Source organism: Phyllostomus discolor, chromosome 2, assembly GCF_004126475.2.
Source record: "Phyllostomus discolor isolate MPI-MPIP mPhyDis1 chromosome 2, mPhyDis1.pri.v3, whole genome shotgun sequence".
NCBI lineage: Eukaryota > Metazoa > Chordata > Mammalia > Chiroptera > Phyllostomidae > Phyllostomus > Phyllostomus discolor.
Window position 1 is genome coordinate 120,268,730 of NC_040904.2, and position 10,581 is coordinate 120,279,310.

At 41.7% G+C, this 10,581-nt stretch overlaps 1 long non-coding RNA gene across 1 annotated transcript in view; it reads left to right on the top strand.

Moving 5' to 3' along the window:
• The window catches only part of LOC118498725, an 8,214-nt gene extending 242 nt beyond the window's left edge, over positions 1-7,972 (top strand). Inside the window, exons 2-4 of the long non-coding RNA XR_004901193.1 lie at positions 937-943; positions 2,333-2,345; positions 7,934-7,972. This is a non-coding gene — a long non-coding RNA (uncharacterized LOC118498725). The remainder of the gene's footprint in view (positions 1-936; positions 944-2,332; positions 2,346-7,933) is intronic.
• Positions 7,973-10,581: the final 2,609 nt, after the last annotated feature.

Here is a 10,581-nt window from a genome sequence, read left to right on the forward strand (position 1 = left end):
GTTTAGGTTACAACTAGGCCCTAGAGCTAAGGCTAGGGCTAGATTCAGGACTATGGTTAATGTCAGGCATTAGTATTAGGGTTAGGCTTGGTGATATGGCTAGGGTAACATTTAGGGTTAGGGTTAGGTCTAGGGCTAAGTTTATGGTTAGGGTTAGTGTTAGGGTTAGGGTTACGATTAGTGTTATGATTAGGGCTGTGGTTAGGGTTTGAGTTAGGGTTGGTGTTAGGGTTAGTGTTAGAGGTATAATTAGGGTTACAGTTAGTGTTAGGTTTAGAACTGGGGCTAGAGTTAGGTTAAGGACTAGGATTAGAGGTAGGACTTGTTATGGCTTAGGTTAAGGTTAAGTTTAATATTTCATTTATGGCTAGTTCTAGGTCTAGTGGTAGGTTTAGAGTTAGTGTTAAGTGTTAGGTTTATAGTTAAGTTTAGTGTTAAGGTTAGAGTTAAGATTAAGATTAGGTTAGGTCTAGGGACAGGGCTAGGGTTAGGTTTATTGTTAGGGTTATGGCTAGGGCTAGTTCTAGGGCTAGGAAGAGGGTTAGGTCAAGGGTAGGGTTAGGGTTAGGTTTAGGGCAGATTTAGGGTTGGGGCTAGAGCTAGGTGTAGGACTAGGGATAGAGTTAGGGCCAGAGTTAATGTGAGGGGTTAGATTTAAGGTTTGGTTTATGGATGTGGCTAGGGTTAGGGTTAGTGTTAGAGCTAGGATTAAGGCAAGGGCCTGGGTTAGAGTTACAATGATGGCTAGAGTTAGGATTAGGGTTAGCATTAGTGTTATGGTTAGGGTTAGTGTTAGGGTTAGGGATAGGGTTAACTTAGGGTTAGGATATGGTTAGGTATAGGGTTAGGGTTAGGGCCAGATCAGGGTTAGTGTTAGTGTTAGGGTTAGGATTAGGGTTAGGGTTAGGGTAAGGTTACGTCTAGGGCTAGGTGTAGGAATGGGGTTAGGGTTAGGAATAGGGCTATGGCTAGGGTTAGGGTTATGATTAGGGCTGGGGGATGGCTATTTTTAGGCTTAGTGTTAGGGTTAGGGTTATGGCTAGGCTTAATGCTAGTTCTAGGGCTAGGGCTAGAGTTAGGTTTAGGGTAGGTATTAGGTTTCAGGTTAGGATTAGAGTTATGGTTAGTTTTAAGGTTATGGTTAGGACTAGGATTAGGTTTAGGTTTGGGATTATGGTGAGGGCTAGGGATAGGGCTAGGTCTATGGCTAGGGTTCGTATTAGTGTTAGGTTTAATATTAGAGTTAGGGTTTAAGTATGGTGTTGTAAAACGGTAAATACTGTTTTCTCATGGACAAGAAGTGCATAATGGAAACTTATCTACTGAGCTATTAAACACAACCTGCAGAACAACTTTGTACCTGAAAATGGCATGAAATATATTTACATTTTTGTGAAAGAAGCCTTTTGTCCACTATTAAGCACACACAGTTTCAATAGGAGAAAAGAATTGTAGCAAAGAAATGTGAAAGTACTTTCTTATATTACATGAAATCTGGAAGTTGCTTAAATTTAAGAGGAAAATATGTATTAGAGAATCTACTGATCACTCTCAACCTTCTTGTCCTGCTGGGAAAAGTCACAGTGCAGTGTTTGAATCCGCTTAAGTTAAATGAATACCAGATGAGACTTGGGAGTGCTTATCAGCAGAAACTACAATTCTGAAATACAAAGTAACGTTTGTATTTCAGAATTGGAATACGATTCTGAAGGACAGAAGCAACCATTTGCGTTTTCATGTTTTATGTTTTTCTACGTTGTGTGGTAACTTTGTTACTTCTAGAGTTGTGAGAAGTATAGAAATAAAGTTCTCTTCAGAAATCAGATAGGGGGAGGGTAAGGATTAGGGATAGCATTAGGGTTAGGTTTAGGGTTGGGGCTAGGGCTAGCTTTAAGGTTAGGGTTATGATTAGGGCTAGGGCTAGTTTTAGGCTTGGGCTAGGGAGGGTCTAGCTAGGGATAGTGCTAGTGTTAGGGCAAGGGCTAGGGTTAGGGTTAGCATAGGGTTAGAGCTAGGGCTAGGGTTAGGGTTAGGGTTAGGGATAAATTTAGGGCATGGGGTAGGGTTAGGTTTATGCATAGGGATAGGGTTAGGGTTAGTGTTCAAGTTAGTTTAGGATTACAGCTAGGGCTAGGGTTAAAGTGAAGCTTAGGATAAATGTTAGGGCTAGTGTTAGGTTTAGGGCTAGGGATACTATTAGGTTTTTGGAATGGTTTCCGGTTATGTTTAGGGTTAGGATTAGTTTTAAGGTTAGGGTTATGGCTAGTACCAGGGTTAGGGTTAGTGTTAAGGTTATATTTAGGGTTTGGGTTATGGTTATGGTTAGGGCTAGAGTTAGAGTTAGGGTTAGGGTGAGGATTAGTACAAGAGTTAGGGTTAGGGTTATGATTAGATATTTGGTTAGGGCTAGGGCTAGGTTAGTTTTTAATTAGGGGCAAAGTTAAGGCTAGGCATAGGGTCAGGGTTAGGTTTTGGGCGACTGTTAGGGCTTGGGATAGGGTTAGGTTTAGGTCTAGGATTAGGGTTAGGATTTGGGCTAGGGCTATGGTTAAGTTTAAGGTTAGGTTTAGGGCTAGGGCTAGGGCTAGGGTTAGTGTTAGTGTTAGGGTTAGGGATATTGCCATGTCTAGAACTAGGGCTAGTGTTGTGGTGAGGGTTAGTTTTAGTATATGTGCTATGGTCAGGGCTAGAGCTGGGCTAGGGTAGGGATAGTTTTAGTGTGAGGGGTAGGGTTAGGGTTTGGGTTTGGGTTAGGTCTCGGGCTGGGTGAAGTCTAGGTCTAGGGCAATGAACAGTTTTAAGGAGAGAAGCACACTGTAGCAAGAACTTGAAAGTACTGTCTTAAATTACTTAGAATCTAGAATTTGCTTAAGTTTATGAGGAATATACATTAGGAGTATCTACTGCTCACCTTCAGTCTGCTTTCCTTCTGGAGAGCAGCAGTGCAGTGTTTGAACTCAGGTATAATGCATACCAGGTGATGTTTGTTAGCGCTTATCGGCAGAGACTACAATACTGAAGGACAGAAAAAAACATTTGCCCAGTTTTTCAAGGTGTGCTCTTACGTTTTTTTAATTTTTTTAATATATTTTATTGATTATGCTATTACAGTTGTCCCATTTCCCCCCTTCACTCCCCTCCACCCTGTACACCCTCTCCCACCCATATCCCCCCTTTAGTCATGTCCATGTGTCATACTTATAAGTTCTTTAGCTTCTACATTTCCCATACTATTCTTACCCTCCCCCTATCTATTTTCAACCTATAACCTATGCTACTTATTCTCTGTACCTTTCCTCCCTCTCTCCTCCTCCCACTCCCCTGTTGCTAACCCTCCATTTGATTTCCATTTCTGTGGTTCTGTTCCTGTTCTAGTTGTTTGCTTAGTTTCTTTTGGTTTTAGGTGTGGTTGTTAATAATTGTGAGTTTACTGTCCTTTTACTATACATGTTTTTTTTAATCTTCTTTTCTTAGATAAGGCCCTTTAACATTTCATAAAATAAGGGCTTGGTGATGATGAACTCCTTTAACTTGACCTTATCTGAGAAGCACTTGATCTGCCCTTCCATTCTAAATGAAAGCTTTGCTGGATAGAGTAATCTGGGATATAGGTCCTTGTCTTTCATGACTTGGAATACTTCTTTCCAGCCCCTTCCTGCCTGTAAGGTCTCTTTTGAGAAATCAGCTGATAGTCTGATGGGAACTCCTTTGTAGATGACTGTCCCCTTATCTCTTGCTGCTTCTGGGATTCTCTCCTTCATTTTTACCTTGGCTAATGTAATTATGATGTGTCTTGGTGTGTTTCTTCTTGGGTCCAGCTTCTTAGGGGCTCTCTGAGCTTCCTGGACTTCCTGGAAGTCTATTTCCTTTGCCAGAATGGGGAAGTTCTCCTTTATTATTTGCTCAAATATGTTTTAAATCTGTTGCTCTACCTCTTCCCCTTCTGGCACCCCTATAATTTTGATGTTGGAGCGTTTAAAGATGTCCTGGAGGTTCCTAAGCTTCTCCTCATTTTTCTGAATTCTTATTTCTTCATTCTTTCCTGTTTGGTTGTTTCTTTCTTCCTTCTGGTCCACTCTATTGTTTTGAGTCCCAGTTTCCTTTCCATCACTATTGGTTCTCCATGTATCTTCCTTCATCTCTTTTATGGTAACCTGCATTTTTTCATGTAATTTGCACCCAAAAATCAAACAATTCTGTGAGCTTCCTGATCACCAGTGTTTTAACTGTGCATCTGATAGATTGGCTATCTCTTGGTTGCTCAAAAGGATGAGTCCTGGGGCATTGATCTGTTTTTCTGTTTGAGACATGTCTCTGTCTGTCTGTCTGTCTGTCTGTCTCTCTCTCTTTTGGTCTGGTCGCTCCTGTTACAGTGAGGAGCGGGGAGCCTTAGGTGTCACAAGGGCTAGGCACCCCAGTCGCTAGATTGTGACGTTGCCTGTGGGGGTGGGGGCAGGAGGGAACAATGGCAGTAGCTCCTTTCTCCTGGGGCCTCAGTTCCTTCTCTGGGATCCTGGGTTGTGCGCTCCACCCTGGTCCATAATCGCCGCCTCACTGGGTCTGCCAGCTGCTACTTGTGTACTCAGGGTTCACCCACTGCAATCTTGCACGCCCCAGATGCCTTAGGCACTCCCAGTTGCCTTATGCACCCAACTCGCCCTGTTCTCCACACCGCGACCCCAAGCCCAGCTGCTTGTCTCCGCCCCTCCTACCGGCCTGGATGAATGGGTCTACTTTAACTTTTTGGCTGTCTGACTTCCATTCAGATAAATTTTCTGTCAGTTCTGGGTGTTATTCTGCCTCTAAACTGTTGTTGTTCTAATCTTGGTTGTATGTGGAGGTACAGTGCATCCACCTATGCCTCCATCTTGCCGGAAGTCCTGCTCTTACGTTTTTCAAGATTGTGTGGTAACTTTGTTACTTCTAGGGTTGTGATAAGCATAGAGATAAAGTTCTCTTCAGAAATCAGATGTGGGTAGATTTAGGGTTAGATATAGGTTTAGGGTTAGGTTTAGAGTTAATGTTAAGTTTAGGGCTATGGCTAGGGTTTGAGTTAGGATTAAGGTTAAGTTTAAGCCTAGGGTTAGGGTTAGGGTTAGGATTAGTGTTAAGGTTATGATTAGGGCTATGGCCTGGCTTAGGGTTACAACTAGGTTAGGGATAGAGTGAGGGTAAGGGTTATATTTACATTTTGGATTAGGGCTAGGGCCAGGGTTAGCATTAGGGTTAGGGTTAAAGTTAGGCTTGGGCTAGGGTTAGAGGTTGGGTTATGAGTAGGTTAGGATTATGCCTAGTGTAAGTGTTAGTGTTATCTTTAGGGCTAGAGTAAGGATTTAGCCTAGGATTAGGGTTAGGGTTACCACTAAGTCTAGCATTAAGGTTATGCTATGGTTAAGGTTGGGGCTAGGGCTAGGGTTAGGATTAGATTTAGGGATAGGTTTAGGGTTATTATTAGGGTTGATAGGGTTAGCTTTAGGGTTAAGATTAGGGTTAGGGTTAGAATTAGATTTAGGGTTAGCATTATGGCTAGTGCTAGGGTTAGGGTTAAGGTAGGGCTAAAGTTATGGTTTGGGTCAGGGCAAGGATTAGGGTTATGATTGGGTGTAGTTTTAGGGTTAGGTTTAGGGTTAGCATTAGGGTAAGGTAAAAGTTTACGGCTAGGGCTAGGATTAGGGTTAGGGCTGGGGCTAGATTTAGGGTTAGACTTAGGGCTAGAGCTAGGGTTAGGATTAGGTGTAGAGTTAGGGCTAGGGCTAGGTCAAGGTCTAGAGTTAGAGTTAGGGTTAGGGACAGGGTAGACATTAGTGTTTGGATTAGTTCTAGGGTTAGGGTTAGGTTAGGTCTAGGCCTAAGTTTAGGGTTAGGGTTTGGTTTAGCTCTAGCGTTAGGATTAGGGCTTCAGCTATGGTTAGGGGTAATGTTAGTGCTAGGGCTGGGGTTATGGTTATTTAGGGTTAGAGTTAGTTTTAGTTTAGGGTTATGGTCAGGTTTGCATTAGGGATAGGGTAAGGCATAGGGTTTAAATTAAGGTTAAAGTTAGGGCTATGCCTAGTGTTAGGATTAGAGTTAGGGTTATGGCTAAGGATTGGGTTGGGGTTATGGCTAGGGTTAGAGTTAGGTTTAGGTTTAAGTCTAGGGTTAGGGTTAGGGCTATGGCTAAGGTTAGGTTTAGTGTTATGGTTAAAGTTAGGGCTAGGGTTAGGGCTAGATTTAGCCCTAGGGTTAGGCCTTGGGCTGGGGATAGTGTTAAGGTTAGGTTAGGTTTAGGGTTATGGTTAGGTTTAGTGCTAGGGTTATGTTTAGGGTTAAGTCTAGGGTTAGGTTTAGTGTTATGATTAAGTTTTGGGTTAGGGATAAACTGGGTTAGGGTTAGATTTAGGGTTTGGGTGAGGATTAGGTTAGGGTTATGGCTAGGCTTAGTATTATTAAGGTGAGGTTTAGGGTTAGGTTTAGGGTAGAGCTATAGCTAGGTTTATGTCTGGAGTTAGGGCCAGGTCTAGGGCTAGGGCTAAGGCTAGGGCTAGAGCTAGTGCTGCAGTTAGGGCTGAGATTAGGGTTAGGTTAAGGGTTAGTTTAGGTTAGGGCTAGGGTTAGGTTTAGGGTTTTTGTTAAGATTTGGGTATGTTTAGGGTTAGGTTTATGACAAGGTTGGATTTAGATTTAGGGTTAATGCTAGGGTTAGGTTAGGTTTAGGTTAAGTTTAGGGTTAGGGTTAGAGTTAGGGTTACTTATGTTTAGGGCTAGGGTTAGTTTTAGAGCTAGGGTTAGTTTTAGGGCTAGGGTTAAGTCTAGGGCTAGGGTTAGGGTTATGGTTAGGTTTTGGATTGGGGCTAGAGCTCAGTTAGGGTTAAGTTTAGGGATAAATTTAGAGTCAGGGTCTGGTTTGGGGTTAGGTTTATGGCCTTTTTAAGGTTAGAGCTAGGGTTATATTCTTGTTTATGTTTTGTGTTAAGTTTAGCTTAGGGTTAGGGCAACAGTTACTGTTAGTGTTAGAGGTGGGCTCAGGTTAGGTTTAGGGTTATGTTTAGGTCTAGTGATAGAGTTTAGGTCTAGTGGTAGGGTTAGGGTTAGGATAAGTGTTAGGGTTAGAGTTTGGGTTAGGATTAGAGCTAGGCCTGGTTTAGGGCTAGGGATTGGGTCAGATCTAGGGGTAGTGATAGGGTTAGGTTTAAGGTTTAGGTTATGGTGAGGACTAGGTCTAGTGCTAAGGTTAGTTTTGAGCTAGGGTTAGGTTTAGGTGTAGGTTTAAGGCTAGGGTGAGGTTTATGTTTAGGGTTAATGCTAGGGTTAAGATTAGCATTAAGTTTAGGATTCGGATTAGTGCTAGGTTTAGCATTAGGTTTAGGGCTAGGGTTAGTGTTAGTGTTACAGTTCAGTTTAAGGCTAGTTTTAGCATTAGGTTTAGGGTTAAGTCTATGGGTAGGGTTAGGGTTAGGTTTTGGACTAGCACTATACCTCAGATTAGTATTAGGTTTAGGATAAAGTTAGGGCTGGACTAGGGTTTGATTTAGAGGTAGGGTTAGGGTTAGGGCTAGGCTTATGTTCATGATTAGGGTTTGGATTAGGGTTAGGTTAGGGTTATGGCTAGGGTTAGTGTTAGGTTTAGTGCTAGTGTTAGGTTTAGGGTTAGGTTTAGTGTTTGGGCTAGGATGAGGATTAAGTTTGGGAGTAGATTAGGTTTAGTGTAGGTTAGGTTTAGGATTAGGGTTAAGACTAGGGTTAGGGTTAGGTTAGGGTTATAGCTACAGCTAGGGTGAGTGTTAACATTAGGGTTAAGGTTAGGGCTAGGTTTAATTTTAGGGTTAAGGTTAGGTTTAGGGTTATCATTAGGACTTGCATTAGGGTTAGGGCTAGGTTTAGGGTTTGAATTAGGTTTAAAGTTAGGGCTACATCTTGGGTTAGGGTTAGAGTTATGATTATGGCTAGGGCTCAGGTTAGGTTTAGAGTTAGGGCTAGGGTTAAGTTTAGGTTTAGGTTTAGAGCTAGCACTAGTGTTAGGGTTGGTGTTAGGGATAGGCTAGGGTTAGGTTTAGGTTAGGGTTATGGTTAGGGCTAGGACTAAGGTTAGGGTTAGTGTTATTGTTAAGGTGGGGCTATGCTTAAGATTAGGATTATGGTTAAGTCTAGGGTTAGGTTCAGAGCTAGGATTAGGTTTAGCATTAGGATTCAATTAGTGTTTGGGTTAGGATTACAATAAGTATTAGGTTTAGGGGTAGGGGTAAGGATTGGGCTAGGATTAGTGTTACATTTTGAGCTAAGGTTAGAGTTAGGATTAGCATTTGGACTAGGATTAGGATTAGGGTTAAGTTTATGGTTAGGATTTTGGACAGTGCTAGCACTTGGGCTAGGGCTAGGTCTAGGGTTAGTGCAACATAAAGTTTCAAGGACAGAAATGTTTTGTAGAGAAGTAACATGAAAGTACTGTCTTAAATTTCTTGAAATCCACAAGTTGTTTATTTCCACATGGAAAATATATGTTAGAGTATCTACTGATCACTCAGCCTTCTTGTCCTGCTCTCATAAAGCCACAGTACAGTGTTTGAACACTCTTAATTTGAATGTATATCATGAAAGATTTGGGAGTGATTATCAGCAGAAACTACAATTCTGAAATACAAACTCATCTTTGTATTTTAGAATTGGAATACAGTTCTGAAGGACAGGAACAACCATTTGCACAGTGATGTATTTCAAGGTGTACTCTTATGTTTTTCTAGATTGTGTGGTAACTGTTACTTCTACAGTTGTGAAATGCATAGAAATAAAGATATCTTCAGTTACCAGATATGAGTAGGGTTAGGGTTATGATTAAGGTTAGGGTTAGGGTCAGGGCCAGGCTAGTTTTAAGGCTAGGGCTACGGAGGGTCTAGGGCTATGGATAGTGTTAGTGTTTGGGTTAGGGTTAGTGCTGAGGTTGGGGTTAGGGTTAGCATATGGTTAGGGCCTGGGCTAGGGTTACAGTTAGGGTTAAGTTTATGGCCAGGTCTAGGGTTAGGTTTAGGTTTAGTGCTAAGTTTAGGGCTAGGGCTAGTGTGGTTAGGTTTGTGTTATGGTTAGGGCTAGGATTAGGGTAAGGGTTGGATTTATGGCTAGGTTTAGGTTTAGTGTTTGGGTTAGGGCTAGGTTTAGCATTAGGTCTATGGGTAGGGTTAAGGTTAGGGTTACAGTTAGATTTATGGCTAAGGTTACATGTCTAAGTTAGGATTAAGTCTAGTGTTAGAGTTAGGGTTAGGGTTAGCTTTTGGAATAGGGCTAGGCCTCGGGTTTGAGTTAGATTTAGGGGTAAAATTCGGGCTTGAGCTAGGGTTAGGGTTAAATTTAGGTTTAGGGCTAGGGTTAGGGCTAAGTTTAGGACAAGATCTAAGGCTAGGGCTATTGCTAGTGTTAGGGCAAGGACTAGGGCTAGGTTTAGGGTTAGGTTAGAGTTAGTTCTAGGGCTAGGGTTAGGTGTAGGTCTAGAGCAAGGTTTAGGACTAGGGTTCTGACCACATCTAGGGCTAGGGCTAAAGCTAGGATTAGGGCTAGGATGAGTGTTAGATTTAGGGTAGGTTAGGGTTAGTGCTAGGGCTAGGGCTAGGCTTAGGTTTGGGCTAGGGTTAGGTTTATGGCTAGGGTTATGTTTAGATTTAGGATTAATGCTAGTGTAGGTTAGGTTTACGGTTATGATTAGGGGTAGGTTTAGCATTATTAGGTTTAGAGCTAGTGTTAGGGTCAGTGTTACAGTTAGGTTAGGGCTAGAGTAAGGGCTAGGGTTAGCATTAGGATTTGGGCTAAGGTTAGGTTCAGGACTATGTTTGGGTTTTGGTTTAGGTCTTGGGCTAGGTTTAGGGTTAGGTTGAGGCTTAGTTTTAGCACTCAGGTTAGGTTTTTAATTTAGGGTTATGTTTGGCCTAGGTTAGTGTTAGGATTAGGGCAAGGGTTAAGTTTAGGGTTAGGGTCAAGTTAAGGGTTACTGTTAGGACTAGGTTTAATGTTAGGGTTAGGGTTAGGGTTAGGGCTGAGATACGATTAGTGTTAGGGGTTTGGGCTAGGATTAGGGCTAGGACAACTTACAGTTTCAAGGAGAGAAACGCATTGTAGCAAAGAAATGTGAATGCACTGTGTTAAATTACTTGAAATATAGAAGTTGCTTAAATTTTCATGGAAAACATAAGTTGGAAAATCTACTCCTCACTCTCTGCCTGATTTTCCTTCTTGGAAAGCAACAGTACAGTGTTTGAACACGGTTAAGTTTAATGCATACCAGGTATGGTTTGGGAAAGCTTATCAGCAGAGACTACAATTTGTAAATACAAAATGTCCTTATTATATGATGTTCAGTGTTGCCTTTACACAAGATAAACATATTGTTTTTTTATCACATTTGATGGTGTCAAAAGGAAAGTTTGCTAAATCAAGAGCTATGTTTATTTAAAGCCATTTATATATAAGCTTTGTTCAATGAAACAGTATAAGATTGAGTATGGATTGGAAGATAAAATTCTAGTTACTTCTATACTTGACAATGTTATAATACAGGCAAAGTTATTGGCAGCATGCATTTTCATTGTATACTTTAGAACATGAATAAAATTAAGCATT